General features: G+C 44.1%; 1 protein-coding gene across 1 annotated transcript in view; it reads right to left on the bottom strand.

Moving 5' to 3' along the window:
* The window catches only part of LYST (lysosomal trafficking regulator), a 76,035-nt gene extending 69,006 nt beyond the window's left edge, over positions 1-7,029 (bottom strand). The window contains exon 1 of the mRNA XM_063390443.1: positions 6,920-7,029. The gene's annotated coding sequence lies outside the window, so the exon portion shown is untranslated. The remainder of the gene's footprint in view (positions 1-6,919) is intronic.
* Positions 7,030-27,362: the final 20,333 nt, after the last annotated feature.

The following is a 27,362-nucleotide window of genomic DNA, read 5'->3' as shown; positions in this document are numbered from 1 at the left end:
AACTACAACATAGTTGTTAGCCAAATTAAATCCATTCATTTAAAATTTTCATATTTCAGACCACTGCATACAGGCACAGAGAGTAAGCATTCCTTACAGGAGGCATGGGGAAAGCTGGGGGCCTTCAAAGATAAACATTGCAGCACTAACTGTGTCAAAACCAAATATACCTGCTCTCATGGACATCAGCTAAAGAGCACCAAAGAATCCAATGCTGCTACCAATACCATGAAAACAGAACTTTTTGTGACTTATGATCTTATACTTTGATTGTGGCAACACTTGGAGAAAGAGAAGAAGTAAAGCTTTCAGCACTCTGGAGTGCTTGAGGCACTCGTGCTGAAGGGATATGAATGAGCAAAGGCTATCCTAAATGAAAGCTTAGAAGTTAGAGGATTAAAACCACAAAGTGCTTAAGATAAGTTTTGACATGGTTACTAAAGTACCCACTAAGAGCAATTAAATAAGAGGGGAAGATCAATGATCAGAGTTTGGTTTCTTTTAAGTCATTAAAGGGCTGAAGACTAATTCCACTTTGGAATCTTTAAAACTGGTCAGTGGAGCTGATATTTTCTATTAGCAATCAGATGCAGACAAAACAGCAGGTAAACACTTCTAGAAGCAGCAATTTAAAAAGTTACCTAAATATCTGAGAGTTACATATACTGCTATTCCTGTTAAGCTCAGTATGCCAGCTTATTTACAAAGTGAAAAGAGCTTCAGTGGGGTTAGGGAAGCAGACCCTGTATTTCCTCCAGGCTTTACAGCAAAGAGGCATTTGTTTCAGCTGCTACTCTTGCACTGAACTGGACCCAGGCAATCCAGTCAACACTCTAGATAACTACAGCCAAAATTACTCACATCATTTCACTTCACATAGCTTTTCTCCAATGGCAATGAAAATAAGGAACAGCTAGGATTTTTAACTTATTTTTGAAGTTTAAACAGTACTCCAAAATAGTCAAGGAATATAGACTCCAACAGAAAAATTATAATTAATAATTACACTTTACTACATCTAATAATACCAAAAATACATTTCCCAGTATGCCTATTGCTAGATAGACAAACATTAAAAAAATTGCTGAATCACCAGAGAAAACCTTTAATCCATCAACAATAAAGAGAAAAAAAGTGCCAAACTAGGAAGTCCCCGATTATAGATATGTATGACTCATGAATACACACAAAAAAAAAAAAAAAGATTTTGCACTGCTGAGATGCATGGAGTATGCCAGATGAAGGTACATATGTAGCCAAATAGCATTTGCAGTAAGCAAACCTGATATGATAATTTTTGCTGCAAATGCTACGGACTTAGCGGGACTCCAATAATCAAATTTGCTTTGTAAGTGAAGTAATTTAGGCTTCTAAAAATAGTTGCGGAGTAATTAGGAGTACCTTCTGGAGTGGAAAATACACCCCCACATCCCTCCCAGCATTTCTTCTATATATTCAGACACATAAAGGAAGTTTTCTGCTTTCCTTTGATCTTTTCTTAATTGAAACATGCAAATAAAAATGAAACTACACATTCATCACTGACTCAAATCTCCCTATATCACTGAAAGATGCAAGTAATACAAAGAAAAATGATAACAATCATGTAACACACAGTTTTACACTTGAGAGCTTTTGCATTGTTTTCTCTACAGCAAATCATAAGAACATTTGATATCAGTTCTTGGAAAGTAGGATTGTTAAACTCCCTTGCCTTCCAACAGAAAGACTAGCACTTTTTTGGTTAATTTTAAGATTATTTCAGTGTCTGTTTAAACTAGTGAATCAAAACTGAACAGAGGTCAACTTTTGAAATATTATAATAATTATTATATTGCTGGATTTTTATCAGGTCCTGCAACAGAATTATAAACTATGAGGAACATTTCTTGCTCTAAATCTCAAATATTTTCCTTACTAATCCACATTTTTCCAGAATTAAGGCATTGAGAGCTATTCATCCCTTCAGATTGCTGTTTCTGTTACTCATTCCCCATCTTTTAGTTAATACATGAAGGTCTATCAAATCAGTAGCTTACTGAAATTAACAGATCTAGTTACATACTTTCTGTCATTTATTCCCACAAAGAACATAAAGTTTTGGTAAATGCCCCCACAATACTAAAGAGATAGGTGATGTCAAGTGTTTGCTGAAATAAAACTGCACAGAAGTTAACATCAGTTTCAATACTTCCAACAAACCCTTGCATTTGCCACTACCTGACAGTAATTTTTCATATTTCATCTTTCCAATTTTTGCTTGGGAAAACAGAAAGGTTTTTCTCTACTGACAAAAGCTGAAAAAAATCAGGAACTGCCTCCTCCCACCTCACAGTTACTACCTCATGCTCCCATACTTTCCTGTGGAGCATGGTGATAATTTCAAACAGAAGCCAAGGAACTCAACTTTCCGCGTGCAGGAAAAGAGAGCAAAGAACTCAAACATGAGAATTAGCTGAGATTGCCAGAGTGGTTGAGCAAACATCTGATAGACACAGTCTAACAGGCACGAGTCTTCACCATCTTTCCCAAAGCACCATTCATGAATTGCCTGCCACTTCCCACCTTTTAAATGATCCAGGAAGTGCAGAAAAGCTCTTTCATACTATGAGAGTGATTCCCACAGTGCCTCAGCACCACATGGCTCAACCCCAGAGAAACACCAGTGTCACAGGGCAAGGCCGGGATGCCTGCAGGGAGCTACATCAGCTCAGAAGTGCAGAAGACCCTTTCAGAGCATGGTCACTGAGAAAACCACAGTAAGAGCAGGCAGCTGGGAGTTATTTATAGGGGAGAAGGTGACTAAGAAACAGAAGACAGAGAAGCAGAAGACTAGAAGCCCTAGCTCCTTTGTAACACACTAAGATCACAAAATCCATGAGGTACAGAATGTGAAGGAAGATTAAATGTGCAGTAGTGACTAAAAAGAAAAGCTAGAGCACGTTTATCCAAATATGCAAAACAAAGACAGAGTAGAAGTTCCAGTAGATACAGACACCAAGATACAGCACTACTCCAGGACTTCACTACATGACACTGTTACACACCTATCTCTTCTTCAACCTCCATAAGCTAAAGAATTTCACAGGGGTTTTTTTTTCCATCTTGTTCTCTTACTCAGCATCAGATTTAATTTGTATCTTCACAAAACAGTTACCTAAAAATCACACTGAGAAGATTCACACTGAAATAATTGGTACAAAAACCCCTGACTCTTCCCAGAAAGATATTTTAATCAGACCCCAGGCTATAAACATGAAACAAAGAGCTAATAGCTTACAGCATGAAAAAACTTAGAACTACAGCCTTCTCCTTTCCCATCCCACACTTCAGTATCATTTCTGTATAGAGTGCTCCATCTGGAAGCAAGAGTTCACCTTGCACTAATTTCCAAGTCCCTGAGAGCCATGTTCAAATGCAAGACCTGAATCTAAATGGAGGGAAAGAAAACCTGATCTGGCACGTACCATGCTGCTTTATTAGCTCTTCTCAACAGACCCTGACAGCTGAATCAGAAACTGCTGAACTTCAGTAAAAGCCCCCATCTCCCCAAACACAGCTAGAGTAGAGTTATAAGACAGCTGAGCCCACCTGACAACTCATGACTAGCAAGAAGATGCTTCTGTTTTTCCCCAGCAACTCTTTTCTTCCTCTTATCTCCAGCACTGCACTCATCCAGTTCCTTCTTGATGTGGCCCACCTTGACAGCTTTGCAGAAAATTGGCTTTTTCAGCTGATTTGCTGTTGTTGTTGAATTGCCATATTGAGGGATCAGGCAGTTGTCACTATCAGTGAAGGGAAGGCTGCAGGGGAAGATTTCCTCCTTCAGCAGTAACAAGCTGCTCAATCAGCTTAGCAAGCTCAGACAAACCTGTCCAAATCACACAACAGAAGGAACCTCAATTCCCTTCTACCTGATCTTGTCCCAGGTGTACCATCCTCAGATCAGTGCTGTCACAGGAACCAAGAGCTGCAGTGACACCTGCTCAACTACTTGATACTGTCTAAAGGCCTGTAAATCTTCAAGCAGCAATAATTTGCCAAGGTACCCAATACTCTCACAACCATCTCTGAACTGGAAAAGAAAATAAGAGACATGTAATCCCAGGCATATATACATAAAGGCTTCTCTCCACTGCGTATTACAGTCCTTTTCTAACAATATAATCCAAATTTCCAACAAACAGAGCAAAAAAGATGAAATAGTGACATGTCATACAACAGCTACTACGGTTGCCAGCTAAGGAAGCCCACAGAGTCTGGGCTCCCCACTCCCCAAAAAGGAATAAAACAGGCAATAGTGTGGTCTTGCCAACAACAGCTGCTCACTGCAAAGAACTGCAATTCGCCTACAGAGGACAAGCAGGCGTGCTGGACAGCACTTCCAGGTGCAGCAGAACCCTGTTACAAAACAATCATTTCACCCTACATTCCCTCTGCTCCCTTCTGCCCTCAAAAGACAAGTATCAAAACTAGTTTTGCTTCAGATTTCTTCCATGGGCAATATTATCTTATTTGCAAAGAAACCACCATGGCAATGGCAAAATCCTGCAAATATGAAGGAAATATTAAATGACCAGCTGCAAAGGTGTACAATTTCATACTGATAAGAAACCACCACGGTCTATTACAAAAATCACTGACAACAGAAATACAGAGCTGAGCTTCCTGAAGTGCTTGTTCATAGAATCACAGGATTTGCTTATGCTTTTTGAGCTCAACTGCAAAGAGAATTATATGATAACAGCGTTTAATTTTCAGTAAGTGTTCAGAATGCAGTTTCTCTTTCCCACTGTTTACACTTCCTGTATCCAACTCTCCAACAGACCCTATACTATTGTTCAAAGTACTCACAGACTCTTTCCTTACTGCCTTAAGTTGCACTTACACCTGGTGTGGTGATACATGAAAAACCTACCAGGGACTACAAAAAGGAGGAAGCAAAAGAAGCATCAAAGAAAAATCTTAATTAAATGGTTATTAACCTTACAGAAAAACTTACAATCAAACATTTCTGATGGAAAACTGTCTTTGAGTATGCTTAAAAAAACTGACAGAGCAAGGAGAAAGGGAAGGCAGGAAGTGAGTGACCTCAAAATCTCCTCTTAAGAAATCTGTATACAGTCTTCTACACCAAGTGACAACTGACTTCCTTTGGCAACTAGCTTTGATTTTAGAAGTAAAGCATTGAAAACTATATGTTTTTAGTTTGCAAGAGTCTCTGTCCAAAAGACAACAGGAAGAACAATTAAATTAAAACACCCTAGAAGAAGGTGAGGGTTTTCCTTATCTATGATAATATATGAAAACAATATTATTTTTCATTCAACCTATTCAAAGCATCCACCAGAGCCAGTAAACCACAGATTTTCTAAAGTACCTGAGAGAATGCTTTCTTCTTTGCACTACTGGTCCGTGAGCCTACAATACAGGCAGAAAGGAGACTCAAGAATATTCCCCTCAGTCCTTACCACACTGTAGCCCCACTATGATAAAAGCTCTATGCAGACATGGTCTCTTGTCCAAGCAAGCAAAATCTGATCCTTCCTTCAGGAAAGGTTGAATGTTCCAGATACCTCTTTTCTACTACCATTATGATACACATGACTAAAACAGATAGTTGTGTCACCACCTCATCTGCAACAGTAGATGTGACAAGCTTGTGTCACTAGCTCCAAGTTTCCTGTAGATCCTTGTAATGAAGTCTTACTGATCCACATGACACTACAAGCAAGAAGAAAAAAAAAGTCTGCCATTTTCTTCTTTAGCCAGTCTAATTTACAAGCACATTAGATGTTTTTCCAGCTCCTAGGCCATGACATTCAGTCATCTGATCTTCTTTCTGAATTTCTTCAATTGCTCTGATTTCTCTTGTACAAGAAGTTTTATTTTCACTTCCAGTGATGCACTTGCTTGTCTTGCCTTCTCCCTTCACTGCAGATGTCAGTAAAAGGGTGGCTCTTCAGTTCCTCTAGGGATATCAGGCAATAGCCAATTCTTAAGACTTTACTTTTTCTCTTGGAGAAGCATCTTTGAACATTCTCTCCACACTCAGAGAACATGTGGAAGAGTTCCCATCCCTCCTCTACCACTCATTTTCATGCACACTCTTGAAAAAGGGCAGCTCAGGTGCTGAAACGCTGCGACTCTTGTATATTCCACGTCCGCCAGCGTTATCGCGCTTCCGTGAACAACCCACATTTGCTTTTCTTGAATCCTTATGTGCAGCACACGCCTCGCTGACAGCAAAGGCTTTGTGTCGGCGCTTTGCGCCAGCACCTGGCACAGCGCTGCCCACCGGGCTGGCAGGGACCACAGCGGGGCATCTGCTCCGAGCTCCCCAGGGAGGGTCAGTGGGGCAGGGTCATCCCAGAGCACCCGGCACAGGATTGAGTCCAGACGGTTCTTGAACATCTCCGGTGAGGGAGACTGCACAGCCTCTCTGGGCAATCTGTTCCAGTGCTCGGTCACCCGCACAGCATCCCGGTAACACGGGATGGGGCAGAGGAGAACCCGCAAGCACCGCCGGCGCTCGCACACGGGGTATTAAACGTCGCCTTTCGGCAAAGGCCGAGGCCTCCCCTCGGCAGGGACCGCTCCGGGCCGCCGAGCGCCGGCCCCGGGAACACTCGGGCCCCTCACGCCGCCGGCGGCCGCCGCTGCCCAGGAGCCCCGGGGCGGGCCGGGCCCCGCCCGCGCCACCTCCGGCGGCTCCTTCCGCCCACCACTGCCGCCGCCGGGCTGCCCGAGCCTCCAGCGGCATCTCCAGGCGGCAGCGCCACTGACAGCCCGCCCCGGCGCCGCGGCTGCCGGCCTCGGCCCGCCGAAACCCGCGGGCAGGGCCTTCCCCCGGCGCCCTCCCCCGGCCCCGCGCCGTCCGGCGAGCCCCCCGCGGTGGCGGCGCCCGTCCCGCCCTTACCCGCTCCTCTCCCCGCCACGGCCGACACGCCCGGCCGCCCGCTCCGCTCTTATCCCGCTGACAGCGTCCCGGCAGCCCATGGCGGGAGGTTCCTGCCCGGCCCCGCCGCGCCGCCCGCCCCCGTCTCCTCGGCAACACAGCGCCCGCCCCGCCCGCTCCCGCCCGCGCCTCCCGCCCGCCGGGCCGGGCCGGGCTGGCGGCGCAAGGGCGCTCCTGGGAGCGCCGCGCCGGGCCTGGGGCTGCCGGCTGCCCCCACGCCCGTGCTCGGGCCGTGACAGCGCCCGGCGAGTGCCGCACGGGCAGCCGGCCGGCCTGCAGCTCCTGCTGGGGAGCCGAGCGGGCGGGAGGTGTCCCCCCCAAGCCGGTTCGCTCCCCCGCCCCCGCCACCACCCGCCCGGCTTTAACATCAACATTAAAAACGCCCTTAACATGCGTGTCACGTATCCGTGGCCATCGGCCCGCTGGCGTCTGGCGCTGCCGGGCTGCTGCGAGCCGCTGTCACCGCAGCGCTGCGCTGGCTCACGGAGGGCTCCGGAGGGTTTGCACTCTCTTTTGGTGTTTGCTCAGAGCCAATGCTCGGAGCAGGCTTACGGCTGCGGAGCTGGGCTTTGGCACTTGGCTGGAATGCCCAGAAGGAACAGCTGCCCTGAATGCTGTTCGATCAACTGCCTGACAGAACAGGTTCGCGTAGGCAAATAAATAAATAGTGAGCCGTGACTGCGTGTCACTGCTCTCACCTGCTTCAGGAATTCACCGTGCTCGGCCAGGCACTCAGTATTTTTATGAAAGTGAGAGCAATACAGTACAGGCGATGTTAATAAGAATAGGCTTCATATATACATGCATGCCTAGGTTTGGCATCACCATCCTGACTCTTGAAACCAGGAAAATGTATATACAGAAGGTATGCAAGCACATCCTTTTCACGTCCTTACGCCTCTCCCTGGTGCATTGGCCTCCTACTCACTGACCTTTGCTGCCTTTTCTGGTGAGGACTGTGTAATTGCATTTTGCTCATCATCCCAGGGCCTGCTGGCTACCTTGGTGTCATATTGGCTTTGTAAATCTTAAGCCAGGCTGCCTGCAGGGATTACACGGATGGACAGAGCCAGATCTTGGGAATGCTTCAAACAGCAGGATCCCAGGACCCACCTGCCAAAGTAAATTTAGATACACACGAGGTACAGCAGTTAAGTCTTGCAAATTTAAACTTCAATCTGCCTGAACACCCTGCTTCTCATGCTTTTTCCTGTGGCATATACTTATGGCCACCTTTCTTATTTTTTTCCCTCGGCACCTGCTTTTGGCTGTTGTTCATGTTTGTGCTCACCTTATTGACAGGGAGCCAGCTATCCCTGTCAGATGTACCTGGGCTAAACAGATCTCTATTCCAAGCCAAGAGAACAACCTTCCTGCAAGAACCAGCTGTGCAGACCCCCAAACTATGCCTTTCTCTGGGAATTAAGCACCTAGGCAACACATCTGCACTCAAAAATTGCTTAAATCCCTCAAGAAAAGCAGTCCTAGGCAAGTGCCACCAGTATTCCAATGGAACAGGAAGGAAGGGAAAGGAGCTTGACACTCTGCTTTGCTGCCAAGCAAGGTTCCACAGCACAGTCACAGAGCTGCAGGTGTGGGAGCCCCAGTGACACCCTATGTCCCCACTTAGGTGCCCACCCTTGAGAAGCTCAGAGAGACGAGTGGCTTTCAAAGGCACCCAAGCCTCTTCAGTGGCCACTGAGAACTTAGAGGAAAAGTGGTTCAGTCAATATCCTGCAGTTTAGGTGACAGCTGCTAATTCAGGCAGACTAAATCCTACTTTTAAGCCAGTTTATTTTAAACTCCTGGAGAACATGGTAAGATTCAGTCCAGGCCATCCCATCTGGCACTGCTGCTACTGGAGAGGAAAGTGAGCCAAGATTCCCAAACTCAGGCTCAGGAAGTCCTTGCCCTAATAAAGCTCACACAAATCCTTCTTGCAGCTGAGAAGAAAGAGAAGTCTCTTCTACCTCAGGAACCGGGACTTCCTGTTTACTGAAGAGATACCACTACTTTATCCTTCTTTCAGATCTCACAGTTGCCAGAGGATGAATGCGTGTGTGTGTCCCTTCTCACTGCTGACAGCATCCTGAAGACAGATATTTCTATTGGCCTCTCTCACGAAACTCCTGCCTGCCAGTACCTCCAAGGCTCTTTGCTGTTCCCTCTGCTGCTGCCCACTTCTCCTCAGCAGCAGATGGAGGACAGAGCCAAGGCAGTGCTCGACGTTTGTGCATTACCTATGGTTTCTCAAGGAGACCAGTGAAGCTAAGCAGGCTGTACATTGCCGTGTGTGATTGTACAGCAAAACTGTAACAGCAGCAATTAAAGTGAAGTCAATGGCCAACAGCACATCAACTCACCCTTAGAATATTAGATTTTACAGTGCAAAGAATATGAACATTTCAGATTGCTAACATAAATATTACTAAAAATAAGAGTTTTCAGGAGAGAATTTGCCATCACATACGAACATCTGAAGGAATCTTCACAAGGTATTTACTAAAATCTTTAGAAAGGACGTATGCCATAACCTAAGTAGAACTGCACTGAACAGTTATCATGTGTGTTAAAAAAAAATCATAAACTGTTTGGACTAAAAATATTGTTGAGAAAGATAAGCAGGAGCAATTAAAGATTTTATCAGAACAATAATGTTTTTTTCACTTGAATGCTTCAAAGTACAACCTTTCAGACAGGCAGGTTTTTTTGTTATAATTACAGTAATTAAAGATCCTGCACAGATACAACACTATGCCTGCTCTTCAATTTCAAATCAGTTTTTCAGTAAAGTACTAAGCATTCTGAATTCATTTACATCAATATAAATTTGCAGAACCTCCATGAAAGTGAGTAGAATGACACCAGTTCATACTAGAATAACTTCAAATCAAGTCTGGTTCTTCTTAGCATCAGTTTCACTGGTGACACCTCTATCCTACAAACAGTACCTAAATCTCACTTGAAGTTATTCAGCATAATTCTTCCTGAATTTTTACTATAATTCTTTCTCTTCTGCATAGATGGAGAAGATAATAAGATGGAAAACAGGCAAGGAGCAAGAATACAAGTGGTATTTCCCTGCTGTTCTCCTGAACGATAGAACAAGCCCACAGCACTGAGACCTGCACAGATCACACTGGTACTCAAATTCTTCAGTGTGTGGTATTAATATTCACAGAGAGGATTGAGGTCCAATGTTACAAAATTTTAGTGTTCAATGAGCCACTGTCCATTTCTGGAATTTATTAAGTACCCACTAGACATTTTTCAATAAAGCTCCATCTACTCTCATCATAAAGGTTTCAGCTGAAAGCCTTGCAAAGGTAATGTAAGGCCTAGAGATTTTGTTAGCCACTGTTACAGTCTCATTGTCTCTCCTTTCCAATGAGTATGTACCTGTCTTTGAAAACTTAACTGTGTTTTAATGATATAATAAAAACAATATTTAAAACAGTGGAGTAATTAATATAATATGTGATCTGTCTTAAGTCCATGATCTTAACTCGGAGTGGTTTGTGGAAAGGGCATCTTTTGTCAGCTGAGATGAGCAGCCTTTCAGCAGAGAATGAATAACAGTCTGTTTTCCCAAGGAAGCACATTACTCCTCTATTCCTTTACTACTTTTAAAAAATCAAAAGAGTGAATAAAATAGAAAAACAGTTTTGCACTTAGGGAATTGAGGAATGGTCTAAAAACCATTTAAAACCATACTAGTCTGGGTGTGGGTCTATCTATATCATGAGGAAAAGCAGTCCGTGATGATCTACTCTCTTCCAGATCAATGTTGGACGAGTCCTTTGACAACATTGATTTTTTTTTTTCTGCCATTTTAACCCAATAACCCATAGCATGGAATCCTTTTTTTTCTGGCTGACTTTCATTTTTGCTGCATAAAGGAATTTGCCATCTCTCACCTCAGACTATGCATCTATTTTCAGATAACTTCTATGTCACACAACACAATTCCAGGGGCAGATTTCTGAGACTTCACTGGGGACTTCCATCTCCTTCCTCTGCCCAAAAATCAAGCCGTGAGATAATTTTTTCTCTATAAAAGTTATATCAATTTTTCTTCATAATATCATGTATACTTATATACCTGCTAATTACATTATATTTATTTTCTACCAATTTGTTCAATTTTACTGAAACCTTTTTTTAAGGCTTGAGCTCTTTAAATTTCATGAGTTTCAGTATAGTCAGCGTGACACTAGAAAGAATCAGCAGCAAAACTTTATCTTTCACCAAAATAGTCAATTTTTATACTGATTAGTTTTTGTTGATTTTTTTTAAAGAAAAATAGATAATGCAGGTCAACCACACAAACCTATTAATCACAAGACTATGAATAAATTATGAGGCAAACATTACAATTTTCTGGCAAACTGACTGACTTTTACCAGTGTATTAATGCTACATAAAACAAAGAAAACTGTTTAAACTATTTCTGCATAAGTCTGATACTGCATTTCTCCCTGTGATTTTGCATTATCAATGTAATAGTTCTGTTTCCAGTCCAGCAGTTAATTTCTTAGTGACTTTGCTGCAAAAGAAAAGTTAATTCAGCAAAGACAAATGTTCAGTATTTGCAAACAGCTTTTTCCTGAGCATTGGGTATCTCCATCTTCAGGAGTAACCCACATCCACGCACAGAATGCTGAGCACATTCAAGGTGCTCTTTAGCTGCTGGTAAAGCAGACACAGAGCAGTCACAAGGGTGCTTTCAAATACCCCTCTGCTGCTGGCACAGCTCACGGCTGCCTGTTCCCCATGGAGGAGGTACAGGTGTGGTGTCAGGAGGTGAGGGGCTGGCTCAGTGCCTGTTCCCCAGCAGTCACAGCATTTGTGGGTGCTCATGTCAGCATTGCAAACAGGATGTTTCCATAGAGCTGCTCTAATAGGAACAAACTGCTCCCCATAGCCCAGCAGCTCCAGATATTCAGAGATGTTTGGTTCAATGTTGGTACGTGTGCCAGCGTCAGGTTCTCCATGAATGTCAAGCACGTGCTGCAATCAAGCAGCCCAAGTGTGTAAAGCCTCTTGGGTGTAGAGGGCGATGGCTGAAAGGTAAGTACAGGGAGCCCTGGCAGATTGTACCACACTCCCCCAATCCCATGATGGCAAGTGCCATGTGCTTCTGCCCACAGGACCACTGCAAACACACCCTGTGCCCCATGCCACCACCCAGAACGCCATCCTGGGCCTCTGAAAGCAAGCCTTATGGCAACATGGTACTCCAGAAGGAGCTGAATCAGACCGTGAAACTCATTTCCAAGACAACCTTAGAGACTCTTGGGCCAAGACACATTGAGTGGCTGTACCACATTCCCTGTCGTGCACCAGTCTTTGGAAAGATCCAGCAATGTAATGGACTGTTAAAGACTACACTGACAGCAATGGGTGATGAGACATCAAACATTGGGGTGCACATTCAGCAAAAGCCACCTTGTTAATCAACACCAGAGGCCCAATTGGGATGGCCCTGCTCAATCAAACCTTTTACATAGTGTAGAATCGGATAAAGTTCCTGTAGTACATGTTAAAAACATTCTGGGGAAAACCTGGATCATTCCTTTTTGCCTCAGGCAAAGGCAAATCCATCCATGGGACTGCTTTTGCTAAAAAGCCTGGATGCACTTGGCGAGTGATGTGACAAGATGCAGGAGTCTAGTGTGCCTCAAAGGGATTTGACTTCGGGTAAAAATAAACAATTAATTACACTGTGTCATGACTACTCAGTGGAAATATTAGCTCTTCTGTGGTGGCTATGTGTGCATCACCTCACTGAGCATCTCATGGCATCATTCTTAGCAACAAGCATTCTAGGGAGCTGAGCCTGACTTCCCTCTGATTGTCACATTCACACCAATGAAGAATGGACTTTGATAAAACAGAACAAGTCCAGCAGTGCTGGAATGAGAACTGACTCAAATGTGTACCATGCAACAGTCCAACACCTCACACCATCTTTCTTGCCTGAAGGACTGTTATCAAAAATGAAGGCCAAAGTCACAGGGTGAAAGAATTCAACAAACTTTTTTTGTATGTGTGTGTGTGTACAGATGTTTTATGAACACTTGACAGAGGCATTCCATAGAGTAAGAGAATCATGTTTGTATGTATATCTATCAAAATAGATGCATAGGGAAGGTGATGGGATATTGGGCAGTGTGAAACTTGGCATGATACAATGATATAACGTGGTATGGAATAAGGAGTGGATATTGTCCTTGTTTCAGTTAAGGTACATTTCTTCTCAGTAGCTATTACAGTGCTGTGTTTTGGATTTGTAATGAGAATGGTGTTGATGACACACTGATGTTTTGGGTTTTTTCCTAAGTCATTTATCCCTAGTCAAGGACTTTTTTCCCCTTGTATCTCACTCTGCCAGTAAGGAGGTAAGCAAAAAACTGGGAGGGAGCACAGCTAGGACACATGATCCAAACTGACCAGAGGGATATTCCACACCATAGAATGTCATGGGGCAGTGTATAAACTGGGGGAGTTACCTGGAAGGACAGCTGGTCTGGGTTCAGGAAGGGGGGTCTGGCATCAGTCAGCAGATGGTGAGCAATTGCATTGTGCATCACTTTGGGTTTTTTCCATTATTACTATTACTATTACTATTACTATTACTATTACTATTACTATTACTATTACTATTACTATTATTGTATTTAAATTTATTTTCAATTATTAAAATGTTCTTATCTCAAGAGAGAAGTTTTACTTGTGTTCTCCCCATTCCATTGGGTGTTAAGAAAGAGGCTGAGTGGTGTTTCATCTCCAGCTGGACTTAGAATCACAACACAGCTTCAGCTCTGGCACAGTGGGGGAATCTGACAAGAAGAATGATGATCCTGGGCAAGTGAAAGGGTGCAAGAGAGCCAGCCATGGATGGTATGCAGGGGTTGCATTGCCTGTTTTGGAATCAACCCAGCACATGAAGTATTCTCTGTAACAACACTCAGCCATTATGAATTTCTGCTTTTCTGTATCTGGATTAGCACTTTTGGGCAGGCACTAGCTCTGAAGACATAAACATGCTCTATATCAGACACTGGCACTTTCTCATAGGGAACAGGAGACTGTTCCTCAGCAAGAACCTTTCTTACAGTGTTCTGTCAGCTCACCTCCACGCTCCTCTTACTATGTTTTCAGCTTTCTCCAAGTGTGTTAAGCATTGCCCCAAGCCATGGATTTACTACTATAATGTAGCAATCAGAAAGAGACAATACTATTGATTCAAGTCAATGGAGTGAGCCAGTTTTGCAGTTTTATGTAACTCATTGGAGCTCTGTAGTTATTTAGTTGCATTGAATAATTCAGTGGGCACGCTGTCTGAAGTGCAGCAGCCTCTTTGTTTCCTGTGAAGGGAAGGGTGATGCAAGCTTGCAGGACTTCAGACATTGATGCAGCAACCGGCACAGACTTTTTCAGAGATGCATATATTCAGAGACTACATCCCAGCACCCATCCAGGCCCTCTGCCAAACCTTCTCATTCTCACAGTATAAGGCAAAATCCTGTTCACAGTTTTGTCAGTGTTACTCTACTGCTGTCAGCAGAGTCATTCCGGAGTCACACAGGTGCAAATGGGTTTGATACAATCTGTAGTTGTTTCCCCAGCCCAGCACACACCATCCCAAACCTTCTGCCCTACCTGATCAATGTTTCTCCCCTGCCTGCTGACCTAGCATACAAGCTGATGCACAGATGCCAAACCACAAATATCAGTCCCAGGGCAAACACCAAAACTTGTGTGACTCGGGTTCTAATCATCCCTGAGTCCTCACACCAGACTTTACCAGAGACTTCCCTGCTAACTTCCACCCCAGCAAATGCCCCAGCCACCTCCACTCAGGTTAATTTTCCTGCACACCCTCACACACCACTACCACCACTCCATGGCAAGAGGAATGACCCTCCTTGGAGAGCTTTCTTCCTCTCAACCATCCTCCCCATTTCCTGGCAGCTTCCCTTTCCCTTAGACGTTAGATATCACCACAAGGAATAAAAACTGTTTAGAAACCTGTAGAGCATACCTGGTTTCCTCAGAGAGTTGCTACTAAAAAGCAAAGGGATAGCGACACAGAATGACATGGGCATCCACCTCCTGGGCACTCCTCTTAGCATTTGACAGGGACCCAGCCAGAGGGAGGCTGCTGCATCTGCACAAGCTGCTGCAGTGATACCCTGGATTTTCTGTCAGACTGCTGCATGAAATCACAGCTTCCTTGCTGGCTCTGGCTCCTTTTCAGCTTCACACAAGCAGCCTGTCCTGCAGAGGCTTGGAATTCAAAAGTTGCTTTGGTTTGCTTTTCTTTGAGTTGGTTATGCTGCTGTGTCTGCAGTGCTGCTGGAGAGAAAAAGCATATAGGAAGGAAAGAAAAAGGAATCCTGCAGGCTTTTAGTGTCAGTGGTGCAGGAGGATGAGTAAACAGTGCAGACAGCTAAAAAGACTGTGCTAAGTGGTGCAAGAGTCTAAAAGCTTTCCAATGTGCCATTCCATTGTGTTTGCCTGAGTGTTGTATATAGGCATATTAAGAGGGAACAGTTTGGCCTTAAGGCCATATTCATGAACTGAGATGGCTGAGTGAAAAACTCAGAACTCTGTCCTGTTCTGCCAAAAAGACTCTCAATAAGCAACCTGAGCTGATCTGCAAAAATTGTTTCTGGTCTCCGACTGATGTCATTTCTCCATGCACAACATGAGTAAAAACTAGAAAATGAAAAGGGTGATCAAACCACTCAAATCAAAGTCTACATACACCTTTCAGAGTCTGCAGTTTTAGATGTCTCCTTTTGAATTTCCAATTGCAAGAACAGCAAGGCCAGGATCCCCTTATTCTAGTCACACTAAAGAAATTATATTTATTCTAAAATAGCAAATTGATCTAAATGTCCCAACTGCTTAGGCATCAACTCTCTTAGGGCTGATAGTGGTGAGCAGGTTTCAGAGAAACGTGAAGAGACCCAGAGCCACAAGCCCTTCAAGACAGTGATTGGCCTTAGCAATGTGAGTGTGCTAAGATTTGAAAAATACTCAAGTCACTAAATCTTGATGCACCTCTCTGAAACTGTCAGTGTAATGTTTGTGGGTTTTATGAAGGGTTGATGGTTGAGTCTGCTTCTTTGAGCTTTCCTGACACATATGACCATGCTGATCTACCTTCTAGTCTTAATTCACTGAATTACCTTTATGGCTTCTCCTGTCAGTATAATATGGACTTGGGATTTGCCTCAAGTATTTTATTAGTTTTTTGCTTTCTGCATAGTCACAGCTACATCTCAGGGTACTGTTTCACTAAGCCCAGGTGCTGGAACAGGAGTGCTCATGCTTGTCTGATCTCGCAGTCAGCTGGATCAGCCCACTGACCCAGCTGAAAAACAATCTGCTATTTTTCTAGGGCAAGTTTTCAACTGGATCAGCTTGCTGATCTCTTTGGTGGCACAGCCACAAATACCTTGCCAGCACAAGGCAGGAGGGGGACGTGCACCTGCAAGATGAGGGACAGTGCCATCCATTTGGATTTCAGTCTGCATGAACCTCTCTTAAGCCTCACCATGAAGGCAAAGTTCACCACACACTTGAACAGTACAGATCCTGGCTAAGTGCAGTTCTATCATGACTGAGTCTGTATTTATAGTCACCACACCTACAGCACTTTAACTTTGAAGGATTTACTACAAAATTATAATTTTCTGAGGGGTAACTCAGGCAATCTCTGTACCAGGAGCAGCTGGAATGAAGGAAGAAGACACAGATGACTGCCAGTGCAATGTTGTTGAAAACATGTAATCACTATATAATTTGACTTCTCAGCTTTGCTAAGCTTTTGGAAATTTTCCAGATGTGAAAGTCCTTTCTCTTCTTATACCAAGAGGAAGCTGCTTCTGAATTTCAAGGAGACAAAATGCAGGACAGGACGATATGAAATATTATAGCAAAATTTTCTGCTTGACAAAGAGACCTAAAGCAATTCCTGCATTGGTGCTGTAGTACCTTCAGGTGACCAGGAAATCTCTCGGTACATTTTTCTGGAAGTTTCTAAATATTTTGATGACATTTAAAGTTTTGCTTGCAACTCACATATCTGCAGTAGGTAAATGATCTTGATCTTTGTCTTTACCTAACTTCTCCCTACAATACATTAGACACACAGTTGAAATAAAAATTCTTATATGGTAAGTGGGGAGAGATAGTAACCTCCAGAAGGCAACCCAGTCCATCCAGCAGGTATGCACATGTGGGGTGAACTGAACCCTGAAAATGCCCCTCTCGCCTCCTCACCACTGAAGGTAAAAGAAGACTTGGCCTTAAACTGAAGAAGGAAAAGATTCCTGTGGACTCACTAAGGGACGGATCTGAACCAAAGAAAACTCAGATTCATGAGGCTATGAGACTAATCTAGAGCTGTGTGTGTCAGGTGCTGTAGAAGCAAGGCTCAGGTCTGTCAGAAACTTGTGCAAGCCTGTTCTATTCTAACTTCCTGAGCTATCATTAACCCGTGGAACTTTGGCTGCAGGGAGGTGCCAGGGTCAGAGCAGAGGTACAGGGGTGGGGAGAGGAGTCTCTTTTCTCAGCTGGGTTACTGCTGTGGGCAGAGGAGGCACTCTGAGCAGGAGTGCAGAGGTCCAAAGCCAGGATAGAGTTTAGATCCTGCTCACCGTGAGCATGTGCCCACCATACCAGAAGACAAGCACGAGCACTTGGTGAAGGTCCAGAAGTGTGCAGCACTTGAAAGTCTGGAAACGCTCTTCTGGCTCAGAGTGAGAGCATCAGGCTTACAAATGTCGCACAAAGTCAGTTTGTCACTTGCTGGCTCCAGGCCAGGTAGGACATAAATCTTACCGTGAGTACAATTTTAAACAGACATTTCTGCTCAGACAAGAAGACAAGTGTGTGTAATGTGGGAGCAGAAAAGCCTCAGTGCTGCATGCACTCAGTGCTGAAGCAGTACCATTTCCAGGGCCCCCGTGTGTCACTGCTGACGGCAGTGGAGCCTGAGTGATGGAAATGGCTTCCTCCAGGCAGAGCACGTTTGTTGCTATGCTATTTCCAAGCCCTCTGCTTACTCCTGTTACTGGAAAGGACTTACGTTTGTTTCTAAATCTGTGTCTATTGATCAGCACTTAGTAACTGGCTGCACAGCTTAGTATAATGATCATAGCTCTTGCTTCTTTTCTTATTCCTGATGCATAGAAGACTGTTCTTTCCTTTTTTAGTTGCAGGATGTTCTTGTTAGCTAGCTCAGCCCAGCACTGTGCATCCTTCACAGTCCAGGGTATTTGGGATTTTCTTTTGAAGCATTTTATACTGGCAATGAAGAGAAAACAAAGTACATAATATTCATTTTGAATGAAGTTGTGACTATATACCAAAACATTACTGAGGTGTAAATACCACATAACTCATCAGTTTTTACTGCACTGGGTATTTGGTTGGCTCTCTCTATTACAGAAAATGCTTCATTTTCCCACAAGTATATTAATTACACTCACAAACTGTACTGTTTCTATATGTATGTTTTGGCTGAAAAATCAAATTAATCAGAAGAGTCTGTTAAGATTTGCCTTTAAAAGATACTCATTGCAAAAACCACATTATAAAATTACCATTACCTGATCAGCTACTATGTCTTCTCTGTACTGGTTTCCTGACTGAAGCATCACACTATTTGTGATTATATCTCTAAATAACATTTACTTAGCTCATGCATTCCAGCTCCTTTTCTGAGGAAAAGCTGGTATCAGATGTCAATTATTTGCTACAGTAATTTGTTCAAGCATTTTCTTCAGCAATCTCTACTAACTTTTATCCTGATAAGAGAGTTAATCTAAAACATAAGTAACATTACATGTGGTTACACAAGTGGTCAAAAGCAATTCTCGCCAATATTTGCTGTAGATATTCAGTCAGATGCTCAGCAAGACAGCAACAATAGCTCCAGTGTAGTTCAGTGGAAAAAGATTATATGGACCATTGTAGCATGCAGTGTGTCCCCTCATGTGACATTCATGCCCCAGCCCTACCCACAGTAACTCTCAAACATCTGCTTTACTGCAAATCAGTTTAGGTTACGGTTCTTCACGACTTGTTGGGGAGGAGGATCAGACTAAGCTCCAGCTGAGGTTTCTTAGGGACCTCATCTATCAGCATTTCCAGGACTGCTGCTTTATTGTTCACCTCTGCCCCCAAACACTGCAGCACTGCCCACTGCAGGTCTCCCAGCCACAAGTCTGGCGATAATGCCTAGAATAAAATAGAAGTTTCCAGATGGCCACCACTGTGATCCTTCCCAAACTGCACTGAGGTGCAGCGGTGCCAAGCTCCTGATGAAGACTCAGATTTATTTCCCTATCCAGCAGTTCTACAGTCACTAGTCTTTGAGACCCAAGAACAACAGTTTTTGGTCAGAGTCTGTATCTAAAAGAGGTCACAAAGAATTGTTTCAGGTGCAGCATGGAGCCATCACAGCAGGCTGCTGCTAGAAAGTGTCTGATGACAACATCATGAATTTCGGGAGCGATCTCTGAGACTTTGGTTCTTCCTACAGAGTCCTGTCATGTCCTGAAATCAACTCAGACATCTCTCAGCTATCCACCACCAGTAGGGAATGAAAGCTGATCATCACCTTCATCGGTCTTCTGAGAAAAGAACTTTAAACTCGTGTTGGCACTAGGGGACTAAGTGGAGTAGCCCAGCAGACCACATACACCATCACCTCCCACTGTACAACAGGGTCCCTGTTTGAAACTTAGAAACACCTACTGCTTCAGGTGCCTGGGACTGGTGCCCAAGTCACAATGAGACAGAACTCATATGGACACCATGGGGACAGAAGAACGACCCTTGCTTCTGGAATAACGTCTCTAGAGTGTGTAAGTGAGATCAGTTTCTCTGACACTGGTGATGCTGTATCAGGTCAACTCTTGAATACATATTTTTCCCATGGTGATGCTGGAGACCAGAGGCTCTCCCCTGTGGCATGCACTCTGCATACCAGCTGCTTTAACACATCCTACTTGTACTGAACATGCTCAGGAAATCCTGCTCTAATACTTTGGATGTCACCAGAAGTGTCACCTCAGTAGCACTAATGCAGTCCCAGCCAGCCATAGCAATGCTAGGCCCTTTAAGAAAGCTAGATATCTGTTCCTGCTAACACAAAATCTCTAAGAGATGAATGAGAAAGATTACAAAAATTAGAAGATAATACTAATGTAGACAGCTGATGCTCTTTTAGCAGCAACATAGAACAATTTTTAGTCATCCTTCAAAGGATTCATATCTTTATCTTGGCAGGATGGTAAACAAAACCACAGCCACAGGATACACAAATGACTCATCACAGTGGGTTCTGCTTCCTCAGCTCCAGTACAATGTTCCACCTAAAACACAAAAATTCAGAATGTGATTTAAGAGTCAAGAGAGGCTGGGAATGGTACCTTTGGCTGTGTGCTCCAGTGCTCTCACCACAGCCTCCCTCCAGACCCTGTGTACAGTGTAACAGCTCCTAAGAGGATACACAGGGCAAAAACACAGTGCAACTCAGGGGCAGATGGAGGCTGTCATTGCAATAAAATGGCCAGAATCAAATCAAAATCATGTGCCTACATTCAGGGAAATAGCCATTTTAAAAGGAGGTGCTAAGAAAGTTCCCTTCCTTAAATTCACCGTGACCTAAAATAATAACAAACAGCAACACACATCCCTAATCTTAATATTTAAACACTTTCCAACAAGAGAGATATTTGTGTCTCAGTTCAGACTGATTTTGTTGTTGTTTATTACTAAAACAGAAGAAAGGATGGTCTTGTGATTATAATCACAGGCTACAAGTCAGGAGATCAACATTAAGCTTTTCAAAATTTTTCTCAGTAGTTTTGATCTCTGTTTGACCTAGGAAAGAGCAAGTGACGTGCTTCCTTAGCTTACAGATTGTAAGAACTTTTAAGAATAAAACTCAAAAATGCCGGATTGAAAATCTGGTGCTTAGATCAAATTTTGGTTTACTAGAGCTAGTTACATTTCCAGCAGAAAATCTGACTAAATGAATGCTCTGTATGTGTCTAAATCAGTGTGGCTGCTTGTCTCAAAAGCAAGCTTGGAGTAAGCATTCAGTGCTGTAGTGATTGACCCATGGCTCACCTATGAGATGCTGTTTTCAGGTCAGGGCCACATAAACACAAAAAACCAGTTGGCAAATGCATTACAGACTGAGATTTTCTGTAGCAATGTGACACTGAAGCATCACGTAGTGTTACTCATGCAATCTTGTCAGTCTATCTGTTACATTCACAGTGCACTACTGCCTGAAGTTTGGCCTTGGTTCAGGGTCTCATTGGGCCAGGTGGAGTACAAATAAATGACCTTCTTTCTTAAAGCAGGTTTTGGAGCCAGAGAAGATCTTGCTGCATTCACTGCAGAATTATGTGCTTCATCTGACAGTGTGGGAATCATAGCATCATAGAACAGCTTGGGTTGGAATGGACCTTAATGATCATCTTGTTCCACCCCACTACCACAGGCTTTCACTTTACGAGGAGAAGTTTACTGGGAGAGAAACAAATACAGCTAGATAAAGCAGAAAAGGCTGCTGCCTATAAACAGCATTGCTGGTCAGAAAGTAGACAGCCTTAAGAATGAATTCTGGCTGCCTCAAGCTGTTGGAAACTTCTGAGAGGGCAAGCTGCAGCAGGAAATAAAAAAGCACATTGAATAAATCACTTGATGCTCTGATTAAGAGGCATGGGACTGTGTATCATGTGATAGTTAAAGCCATAAGCTCCAGCCTTGAAGATATTATTTGGTACACGAGCAGTCTGAATGGGCAGATGGCATTCATGAGCAGGATTACTATTTCTAGCAAAACAGGTCAAACCAAGTCACTCAGAAATGGAATTAAAATGTAGATTGTTATCTCTGAAGGTGTGTGACTTTTGAAAGAGAACTAATGAATGGGGGTCATTATAACTGCATCATTTTCAACAACAAAAACATTCTGTGTAATAGAGAAAAGTTTTGCCTTTGTTTCCTTTCTGTCAGCTAACGACACACTCGTTTTCCAGCATGAAATTTGCCTCCAAATAGGAAGGGATCAGCTAACTAGTAGTGACCAAAAGTATTTTCCTACACTACAGAATAAGGCTCACCCACTCACAGGCTGAGTGACATCATGTTGTGAGGGAGAGCAAATGCTGCACACGATGTGTGGTTCTCTGACAGTAATGTCTGTCCTTATCAACAGTAGCCAGACTCACTTCTCCATGGCTCTTCTGTTAGCAGGCACCTTCATGGGTTGCTGACTGTTCTAAGCCAGGCCTTAAAGCAGGTTGCACAGGCAGATCAGGGATGAAGTTCTGCCTCGCAAAAGGCACAGAATCACTAAGATCAACTACGTGGCAGAGGTGCCCACATTATTTCCTGTGGCAGCCTCTGGTTGCTGGCTGGACTGAAGCAGGGGGTAGGAAGAACTGCTTTTGCAAACAGAGGTCCCAGAGGCCTTCCCAAACTCCTGTCTCCTCACAGTGAGGGAGGAGAAGTGACAGCGATTCCTGGGTAACTGCAAGAGCCAGGCAGCTGCTTGCAGGGGTAGGATGGCAAGCTGGAGCAAGGTCCCTGCAAAGGACCAGAAGGTGCTTTGTAAAGGGCTAAGGGAAGGAGACATCCCTCTGCCTTTTCTACACGAGCATCAGCTCCCTGGGACCATTTCTCATAGACCCATTCCCAGCACTTTTCTTTGCCATAAGACCTCCCCAAACCCCAACACATTAACAGAGTATAAGCAGGAAAACATTATCTAGGTTGGCTTAATGGACATGGAGCACATGGGAATTTCGAGTGCTCTGCTTTGTCTTCCTGAGCTTGAGTGGTGAGACCCTGTTCAGCTCCCTACAATGTGGCCAGACGCCTCTTCAGCCCTGGGGCAGCCTCCAAATCTCCTTGGCACCAGCTGCCATCAGGCTCCCAAGCAAGGCTGGGCAGTCTCCCTGGAGCCATGCCCTGCCCAGAAGCCTGCAGACGATGAGCAGCAGCCAGGGCAGCGCGTGGTGCTGGGTGTGACAGCAGTGGTGGCCCTGCAGCTGGCAGGGGCAGGGAGGGTGCTGCCAGCCTGCGTCTCCCAGTGCTGCTCTGGCAAGCTGGGCCGGCTGGGGCTGTTGGAGGAGGCAGGCAGCTCCCTCACCTCAGGCAGGGGAGGAGGCAGCAGGCAACAACCTCACAAGCCAGAGCAGAAAGAGGCCATCAGCCTGGGACAGCTCTGCTGGCTTGTGAGAAACAGGGTGTCTCTTCCCTGCTCCACCTGTGCCACTTCAGCATCACCACTCCTAGGAGCGTGAGGAAATTATACCTGAGGCTTCCCCCAAGCCTATGAGGGCATGGACAAGAAAATACACAGTCCCTTGACTCCACTAGCTGTTGGAGCTGTAGTGTGAAAAAGCCATGGAGCTGCAGAAGATTGAGAGGGTAAAGAGAGAGGTGAAGACTAAAGGAAGTTTATCACAGAATTAATTCCTCCAATTCCTTAAATTAATTAATTAAAGACGATGTTCATCATCAGGCAGCTCCCATAGGAGATGTGATTTCAGCTGGGCCTTCAGAGACAGTAGGAGCCAAAATCACCTTGTTACATCCCCAGGACAGAGGGCAGTGCTCTCCTTATACGTATAAACAGTATAAGGATGGGCCAGCTAAGCAACACCAAAAGGGCTCAGATTGCATTGGGATGTTTGTGGGGTGGGAACTGCACAAACTCACAGTTAAGGCAGTCTTTGCTGCAAGGGGCTTGGACTGCACCTTGGTCCACTAGTAAAAAGTAGAAGAAGAGAGGAGAAAACAGACCATCACAATTTTATCTGAGGGATGAGAGGAAACCAACGCTGAAGGAAGTAAACCATGGGCAAAGGACAAGAGAAAGAACAGGCAGTGAAACTGGCTGGAAGTGAAGGAACTGGGAAAAAAGGGACGGCAAAGGGCTTGGCTTGATAGCCAATCTGCAGAGGAGGTAATCAGGGACACAGTACAGTCCAGGAGCAATGCCAGCCAGCTTTGCCTCCTTGCTTTTGCTTTAAATGCACTCCCTGCATCAGCCAGCTCTGCCTTTGGGGTCAGAGAGACAGGCTGGTATGTGCAGAGCAGATGTTGAGCTCTATGGTCCTGAAGAGAAAGATTGTGCTAGATCAAGATCATACCAATGTCTGTGCCAGAAGGCAGAAAAGCAAGCAACTATTTTGGCTGACTCCTTGATATATAAAAGATGCAATCTTGGTCACAAAATAGGGGTATAATGAATTTTATAGTGACACTTTTATTCCAAGCCTCAGACTCTACTGCAATTCACCAAAATGTGCTTTGTGTTTCTGCCACCCAAGCCCACATATGAATTTAATATGTGTGATCAGAACACTTTTGAGAAATGCAAGATGAGGAATTTGGAAATTAAAACTGCATATTTAACCACAAGACAAACCCAGCATAAGCAGGGCCTTTAATGTGTCTCCTTCAGATACAGGGGCACAGTGATGGGGGCAGAGGGGCTGCAGCAGTTTGCCTCTCACAGGCACCTGCTCCTTCCTCTCTGGGTTCAGTCTTGCAGCCATGCTGGCAATTCCTGGCAGCTGTGGTGGTGTCTGTGCATTGGCCAATGGCTGCCCTTTTTGAAGTTTCACTAAAGGACATTTATTGTTTTTATGTTTCGTACGTTTTTCTATTTTCTATTTTTTCTTTTTTCCTTTTTTTTTAATTTTTTTTTTTATTTTTAATAGATTAGAAAGCAAGGTATAGAAAGCAAAAACTAACAAAGGGAAATCAGTGACATTTCTTTCTGGGTCATGGAAACCAGAAAGGTTGCCACTTTGTTGGCAAATATGCAAAGAACTGAATCTAAGCACATTCATTTGATGTTGCAAACAGGATTTAAATGCTGCATTAGACTTGTGACTTCTCTTTTGACTTCTGCCATCCATAATTCATTATTTGTTGCATGTGACTCTTTGGTGAAATCATATGTATTATTTCTGCTAGGTAGTGAGTTTATCCAAAACTGGTCTATTAAAAAAAGTCTCCCAGAAATGTCAGCAAAAAGAAACACATTTTGCAAATGTTGGTAGAAAAAAGAAAAACAAAAATAGGGTAAGTTGAACAAGGATGGTTCTTGTATAGGTAAAATATCTGGAAATACTTTATTTCCCTTTTCACTCACATCCTGTCAAGCTATGCCAATTCAGACAGAGAGAGACCAGGCACAAGGGATGCAAAGGTTACGTCTGAGACAGATAAACTTCTCTTTTATCTCTTTATGGTCTCAGTTTCTGAGCTGTAATTTGAACCAGAGATCAAGCCAATGTAACAAAGACACAAAACATTAGTCAGACTTCAGTAGGCACAGGTCCTGAGATTCAGTTTCCAAACTTTCCAGTTTGTTGCTAGCATCAGATGTCATAAGCTGTACCTCTATTTTTTTAAAAGGGTTCAGTGGTCTGAAGGGAACATAAGAATACCAGTGACAAATGACAGTATGCAGGTAGTTTGTCTTTTATGCCTCCTTCCTCCACTTACCAGACTTTTTTGTAAATTCGAGCTTGTCTTTTCATAGGCATATTTATTTTACAGTGTGCAGCAGAGAAGCAGCATTTGAGAGTTTTACCTCACCCTTTCAGAAAGAGAGGGAGAGAGGGAGAGGGAGAGAGGGTAAAAGGGAGAGGGAGAGGGAGAGGGAGAGGGAGAGGGAGAGGGAGAGGGAGAGGGAGAGGGAGAGGGAGAGGGAGAGGGAGAGGGAGAGGGAGAGGGAGAGGGAGAGGGAGAGGGAGAGGGAGAGGGAGAGGGAGAGGGAGAGGGAGAGGGAGAGGGAGAGGGAGTAGTTTGGGCTTTGCAGACCATATATTCACCACACAGGTGCACCTTCACATAGACTGAGTGTCATCACCACACCTCAATGCTGGAGTGATCCAGGGAAGCCTTACCTTAGTGACAGTATGCACCAGGCACCATTCAGCAAGATGGCCAACATGCAAATGAAAGATAAATAAATGACAAACTGCTACAGCTTCAGCTTGCAGAGTGTCAAGTAGCTCTTGGAAAGTGTTTAGAACTTTCCACTTCAGGTAGTTTCCATGGAGGCTGAGAGATTTCAGCATGGGCAGAGTAGGTCTGTCACTTTGTAATGTTGAGCCTTAGAGATCCAGGGGAGTGAGGAGCTGCAGAGCCCCTGGGCTGTGCAAGCTTTGCCCGTGTGACAGCCACACACTCGGTAGACATGGCTGTGGCAGCCACTCCTGCAGCCCATTGTTTTTCTGTGGCAGATAAATGGAGGTCCCTCAACCCTTTTCAACTCCTGAAAAAATCCAAGGTCATCTCTGCCATGCTTAAGGATTGAATTTGCATTTTTAAGTTTAGCTGTCCTGAGGAAAACCCTCATCTCCTCCATCTCCACAGTGCAAGCAGCGTGTGAGCCTAGAGACCACTTATGGTACAGAAAACAGTATTGTGGCAATAAAGACAAGTTTGTTGACATCTACTGTGACACACAAAGGGAAAATTTTTTACTTGATACCCCTGCTTTTAGTATCTGTACTACTTTGTGCCAGATGGACAGGTTTCATTGAGAAGAGATGCATTTATTAAAGCTGGTGTATTCATCTTAGCGAACATTTACATATATGTGCTTCCATACCAGCTGTGTACATGACAGATTAAGTAAATTCAGTTTAAAAGCCTGAAGAGAGCACAAGAGGCAGCAAAAACAATTCTCCAGGCCTCAGCAGAACCCACATCACCCCCTTTAGTCGTTCTGATACCCAGTAACTTTCTAACTTTATTATACAAACATATTACACAGATGTTGGTGCTTTTATGTTGCTTCTCTTCAAAAGGTTTATGTGAGTGTCCCTCAGGTTAGGGCTTACCCACGTCCTGCCCTGCCTGCAGATCCCCAGGGATGTGCAAAGCCTCCAATGTTGGGACTGGCTGTTTGCTTGTGTAGGAGCCACCGTGGGATCTGGACTCCTGCACAAGAGCAGTGGGGCCAGCCTGGGACCAGGACTCTCCTCTGCCCTGCACTGCTGCTTGCTGTGACACTGCCTGTGCAACACTTCAGGCTGAGAAGCTTGGGAGTTCACTGAATGGAGTTGCAGAGAAAAGAGAAAGCAGTCACTAAGTATGAGGAGTGCCGAGAGAAAGAGAAAGAGATTTAACAGTGCCCAGTGGAGATGCCTTACTAAACTAATAAAAACCCAATAAACAGAAGAGTTGCTAATTATCAAAAGGAGTTAAGCAATGAAAGGTGGCAGAAAGCCAAGCAGAAATACTGAGCCTCTAAGTGCAAAGAGAAAGTACTCAGCAAACACATTGTTTGTAATGCAAAATAAAGGGATAGATCATATTTTAATAAGATTTGCAT

This window comes from Prinia subflava, chromosome 2 (assembly GCF_021018805.1).
Source record: "Prinia subflava isolate CZ2003 ecotype Zambia chromosome 2, Cam_Psub_1.2, whole genome shotgun sequence".
Taxonomy (NCBI): Eukaryota; Metazoa; Chordata; class Aves; order Passeriformes; family Cisticolidae; genus Prinia; species Prinia subflava.
Note: the sequence above shows the minus strand (reverse complement) of the source record. Positions and strands in the feature narration are given on the sequence as shown.